A 6,545-nucleotide genomic window follows, 5' to 3' on the forward strand; every position below is an offset into this window, starting at 1 on the left:
CTTACTGTCAGTTATCTGTGAAAAAGTTTCTGTGTGAAAATGCTAAAAGAATTTGATACACTGCAGCTAAAATAGGTTTCTCAGGTGACACTGGTGGTGAAGAACTTGCTTGCCAATGCAGGAGATTTACGAGAGACAATTTGATCCCTGGGTTGGGAAGATGGCCTGGAGAAGGGCATGGCCACCCACTGCATTATTCTTGCCTGAAGAATCCCATGGACAGAGGAACCTGGGGGGCTACAGTCCATAGGGCCACAAAGAGTCGGACACAACTAAAGTGACTTATGAATGCACGCAGCCAAAATCCCCCACTTTCCTAGAAATAAAACACAATGTAGTGATGCTAGAATGTATTATGCTTAAAACACCTTGATCATCAATGAAGTTTCCTTCACTTCAGTTCAGTCGCTCAGTCGTGTCCGACTCTTTGTGACCCTGTGAGGCCTCCCTGTCCATCACCAACTCCCGGAGTTCACTCAAACTCATGTCCATCAAGTCAGTGATGCCATCCAGCCATCTCATCCTCTATCGTCCCCTTCTCCTCCTGCCCCCAATCCCTCCCAGCATCGGGGTCTTTTTCCAATGAGTTCTGTTGTGACCCACTCATGTGGGTTCCTTTTCCACAACTGGACATGTGCTCAGTCTTGTGACTCCGTATCACTAGGAGAAAACAAGAGCTCAATGGCCATGGGAAACACTGTGGAAATGCATTCAAGAGCAGTACAGGAGCCGTGGCTGGTCACACTGAATACAGCGTGCTAGGCCTTTCAGTGTTGGTGATGTCCCAGGGCACATCCACCTGGTACTGTTTGGGCTCTCCAAACATCTGTGATTCCAACTATTGTATTTGGAATATAATTTAAGACTGTACCAACATCATTTAAAATGCTATATTGAATTGTGGGGGGTATACATTTTTCCTATATAAATGTTAGTTGAAAACTGTTGATAGGTACATTCTATGATGCTGGGGTATTGTTTTAGCTTTCCAGTGCTGCTGCAACAAATAACCACAAACTTAAGTGGCTTCAAACAACACACATTTGTTATCTTACAGTGATACAGGTTAGAGGTTGACGCAAGCTTCACTAGACTAAAATCAAGGTATCTACAGCATAGCATTCTGGAGGCTCCAGATGACAATACCTACACCTTGCCTTTTCCAGCTGCTTGAGGCTTTCCACATTCTTTGGCTCCTGGTGTCTCCCTGCTTTACCCTATCTTCAAAGCTACCAGTGGCAGGCAGTCTCACGTCCCATTTGACTTCTTCTATAGTCACTCATCCCCTTGATGTCCTCTTCTGCCACCTTTTCCTTCCATTCTTGTAGTTACAGGGGGCCCATCTAAATAATCTCTACTTTAAGGCCAGCTGATTACTAACCTTAATTCCCTTTTGACATATATGGTAACAGTCACAGGTTCTAGGGATTAGGACATGGACATTTCATTTATTTATTTAATTGAAGTATAGTTGATTTACAATGTTGTGCTAATTTCTGCTGTACAAAGTGACTCCGTTGTATACATACACATTCTTTTCCCATTATGGTTTATCTCAGGAGATTAGACATGGTTCCCTGTGATGTACAGTAGGACCTCGTTGTTTGTTCACTCTAAATGTAATAGTTTGCATCTACTAACCTGAACCTCCCAGTCTACCCCCTCTCTCTTTCCTTCCCCCTTAGCAGCCACAATTCTATGTCTATGAATCAATTTCTGTTTTGTAGATAGGTTCCTTTGTGCCATATTTTAGAGTCCAAATATAAGTTTTATCATGTCATATTTGTCTTTCTCTTTCCTAGTATGATAATCTCGAGTTGCATTCATGTTGCAGCAAATGACATTCTTTCATTCTTTTTGATGGCTGAGTAGTATCGTACTGTATCTATGTACCACATCTTAGCTATTCATCTGTCAATGGACATTTAGGTGGTTTCCCTGTCTTGATTATTGTGAACAGTGCTGCTGTGAATATAGGGGTGCATGTGTCTTTTTGAATTACGGTTTTGTCCAGATATATGCCCAGGAGTGACACTTCTGGATCATATGGTAATTTTAGTTTTCTGAGGAACCTCCATACTGTTTTCCATAGTGGCTGCAACAATTTACATTCCCACCAACAGTGTAGGATGGTTCCCTTTTTTTCCATGCATTTATTATTTGTAGACTTTTTAATGATGGCATTCTGACTGGTATGAGGTAGTACCTCATTGTAGTTTTGATTTGCATTTCTCTAGTAATTATTAATGTTGAGCATCTTTTCAGGTGCCTACTGGCCATCTATATATGTCTTCTTTGGAGAAATGTCTGTTTAGATCTGTTCATTTTCCAATTGGATTATTTGGTTTTTCTGTTGAATTATATGAGCTGTTTGTATATTTTGAAGATTAAATCTTTGTTGGTATCCTCACTTGCAAATTGGGCTTCCCTGATAGCACAGATGGTAAAGAATCTGCCTGCAGTGCAGGAGATCCCAGTTCAATTCCTGGGTTGGGAAGATCCTCTGGCAAAGGGATAGGCTACCCACTCCAGTATTTTGGGGCTTCCCTTGTGGCTCAGCTGGTAAAGAATCCCCTGCAATGTGGGAGACCTGGGTTCGATCCCTAGGTTGGGAAGATCCCCTGGAGAAAGGAAAGGCTACCCACTCCAGTATTCTGGCCTAGAGAATTCCATGGATGCTATAATCCATGCGGTTGCAGAGAGTCGGATGTGAGAGACTTTCACTTGCAAATATTTTCTCCCATTTCATAGTTTGTCTTTTCATTTTGTTAATGGTTTCCTCTGATGTGCAAAAGCTTGTAAGTATGATTAGGTCCTGTTTGCTTGGTTTTGTTTTCACTTCTGTTACCTTGGGAGACTGACCTAAGACAACACTGGTATGATTTATGTCAGAGAATGTTTTGATTATGCTTTCTTCTAGGAGTTTTATGGAGTCATGTCTTATGTTTAAGTCTTTAAGCCATTTTGAATTTATTTTTGTGCATGGTGTGAGGGTGTGTTCTAACTTCATTGATTTAGATCCAGCTCTCCAACTTTCCCAGCACTATTTGCTGAAGACTTGCCCAGCTTCCCTGGTGGCTCAGACAGTAAAAGTGTCTGCCTACAATGCGGGAGACCCAGGTTCAGTCTCTGGGTCAGGAAGATCTCCTGGAGTGTCTGCATCTGGACATGGGCTGCAGTCCATGGGGTCACAGGGAGTCAGACACGACTGAGTGACTTCACTTTCACTTTTCCAATTTTATATTATTGCCTCCTGTGTTAAAGATTAATTGACCATAGGAGTGTGGGCTTATTCCTGGGCTCTCTGCTCTGTTCCATTGATCTGTATGTCTGTTTCTGTACCAGTAGCACACTGTTTTGATTACTGTTGTTTTGTAATATTGCCTGAAGTGTGGGAGGGTTATGCCTCCTGCTTTGCCTTTTTTCCCCTTAGGATTGCTTTGGCAATGCTGAGTCTTTTATGGTTCCATATAAATTTTGGATTACTTATTCTAGTTCTGTGAAAAATGTCAGTTAATTTGATAGTAGTAGTAGTATTAGTGTTAGTCGCTCAATTGTGTCCAACTCTTTGCAGCCCTGTGGACTGTAGCCTGCCAGGCTCTTCTCTCCATGGGATTCTCCAGGCAAGAATATTGGAATGGATTGCCATTCCCTTCTCCAGAAGGGAGAATTTGATACAGATTGCATTAAATCTGTAGATTGCTTTGAACTCAGTTCAGTTCAGTCGCTCAGTTGTGTCTGACCCTTTGCAACCCCATGTATGGCAGCACGCCAGGCCTCCCTGTCCATCACCAACTCCCGGAGTTCACTCAGACTCAAGTCCATCGAGTCAGTGATGCCATCCAGCCATCTCATCCTCTGTCGTCCCCTTCTCCTCCTGCCCCCAATCCCTCCCAGCATCAGAGTCTTTTCCAATGAGTCAACTCTTTGCATGAGGTGGCCAAAGTACTGGAGTTTTGGCTTTAGCATCAGTCCTTCCAAAGAACACCCAGGACTTTGAATAGTAAGGCCATTTTAACAATATTAATTCTTCCAATTGAAGAGCATGGGATATCTTTCCATTTCTTTGAATCCTCTTTAATTTCCTTTATTAATGTTTTATAGTTCTCAGCATATAAGTGTTTCACCTCCTTTTTCACATTTATTCCTTGGTGATTTCAAAAGATTTTTTTAAAAAAATTCTCTGATATTTCATTGTTAGTATAAAGAAATGCAACTGATTTCTGAATGTTAATCTTGTATCCCATACTTTGCTGAATTAATTTATCAGTTCTAGTAGATTCTGTGTGGAGTCCATAGGATTTTCTATATATGGTATCATGTCATCTGCATATAGTGACAGCTTTACCTCTTCTCTTCCAATTTAGATGCCTTTTACTTCTTTTTCTTGTTTGTTTGCTGGGGCTACAGCTTTCAATACTATGTTGAAGAGAAGTGGTGAGAGTGGGGGCATCCTTGTTTTATTCTAGATTTCAGCAAGACTTCTAGCTTTCATCATTGAGTACTGTGTTGGCTGTGGGTTTGTCATAAATAGCTTTTATGATGTTGAGATATCTTCTCTCCTTACCTACTTTAGTAAGAGTATTATAAATGGATGTTGAATTTTATCAATTTTTTTATATCGAGATGATAATGTGATTTTTTACTTTTATTTTGTTAATGTGGTATATATTACATTGACTTTCATATGTTGAACCATCCTTATGAACTTGGAATGAATCCTTCTTGGTTGTGGTGTATGACCTTTTGAATGTGTTGTTTGATTTGGTTTGCTAATATTTTGTTGAATTTTTGCATCTATATTCATCAAAGATATTGGTTTGTAATTTTCTTTTTTGGTGGTCTACTTGTCTGATTTTGGTATCAGGGGATGGTGGCTTCTTAGAATGTCTTTGGGAGCATTCCCTCCTCTTAATCTTTTGAAACATTTTGAAGAGGATCAGTATAAGTTCTTTGTATGTTTGATAGAGTTTGCCTGTTACACCATCTGGTTCTGGGCTTTTTCTTCAGATTTTTTTGTTGTTGCTATTGTTACAGATTCTGTTTCACTTCTAGTGATTGGTCTGTTCAATGAACTATTGTTCTCGACTCAGTTTTGTTGGGCTATGTGTTTCTAGAAATTTGTCCATTTCTTCTATGTTGTTAAATTTGTTGCCGTATAACTTCACAATATTCTCTTATGGTTTTTTTTATATTTCTGTGGTATCAGTTGACAATTTTTCCTTTTTCATGTCTTATTTTGTTTATTTAGGTTCTCTCTCTTTTCTTAGTGAGCCTGGCCAGAGCATTTTCAATTTTGTTTACCCTTTCAGAGAATCAGTTCTTGGTTTTATTGTTTTTTATTTGTTTTTTCTATTTTATTTATTTTCTCTCTGATCTTTGTTTTGTTCTTTTCTAATTCTTTTAGGTGATAGTTTAGGTTGTTGGAGGTTTTTCTGTTCTTTTGAGGAAGGCCTGTTTTTGAACAAACCTGTTTTGAACAAGTTCATTGCTAGGAACTTCCTCCAAGAACCACTTTTGCTTTATCCCATCGATTTAGTATGGTTGTGTTTTGTCATTTGTCTCAAGGTATTTTTTTCATTTCCTTTCTGATTTCCTCATTGACCTAGTGGTTTTTCAGTAGCATGTTGTTTAGTCTTTAATCATTTTTTCTCCTCTCTTTTTGTGTGGTTAGTTGTTAGTTTCATGTCATTGTGATCAGATATGGTGCTGGAAACAATTTCTATACTGTTGGTGGAGATTAATTTTGTGTGCTAGTAAGTGATCAATACTAGAGAATGTTACGTGTGCACTTGAGAAGTCTGTATTCTGTTATTTTGGAAGTAATGTCTTAAAAATAACAACAGTTCTATTGTACATTTCAGGATCTCTGTTGTTATTGATCTTCTGTCTAGAAGATCCATCCATTGATAAGGAGCAGGGTGTTATAATCTGCTATTATTGTATTCTCATCAATTTCTCCTTTTCTGTTGGTATTTACATATTTGGGTGTTGCTGATGAGTGTAAAAATCCTCTTCTTGGATTGACCCTTTTATCATTATATAGGGTTCTTCTTTATCTTTCTTTAGGGCCTTTGTTTTAAAGTCTATTTTGTCTGATATGAGTATTATGACTCTCACTTTCTTGTCATTTTTATTTGTATGAAATGTCTTTTTCCATCCTCTCACTTTCAATCTATATGTGTTCTTTCCTCTAAAATGAGTCTCTTGTAGGCAGCATATTGTAGGTTCTTGGGTTTTTGTGTGTGTTACTTTTAAAAAATCCAGTCTACCATGCTGTCTTTTGATTGGAGCATTCAGTCCATTGACATTTAAGATAATTATTTGATACACCTGTATTTATTGCCATTTTAAACCTTGTTTTCCAGTCAGTTCTATGTTTCTTCTTTGTTCCTTTTTCTTTTTGTGGCTTGAAGATTTCCTTTTATGTGTGTATTTTTGGTTTTTGTGAATCTATTGCATGTTTTTTTATTTGGAGTTACCCTGTTTTTCAGGCATGCTGACTTCTTCCTATATCAGCTTGCTTTATGATTGACAGTTATATT

This window comes from Ovis canadensis, chromosome 3 (genome assembly GCF_042477335.2).
Source record: "Ovis canadensis isolate MfBH-ARS-UI-01 breed Bighorn chromosome 3, ARS-UI_OviCan_v2, whole genome shotgun sequence".
NCBI lineage: Eukaryota > Metazoa > Chordata > Mammalia > Artiodactyla > Bovidae > Ovis > Ovis canadensis.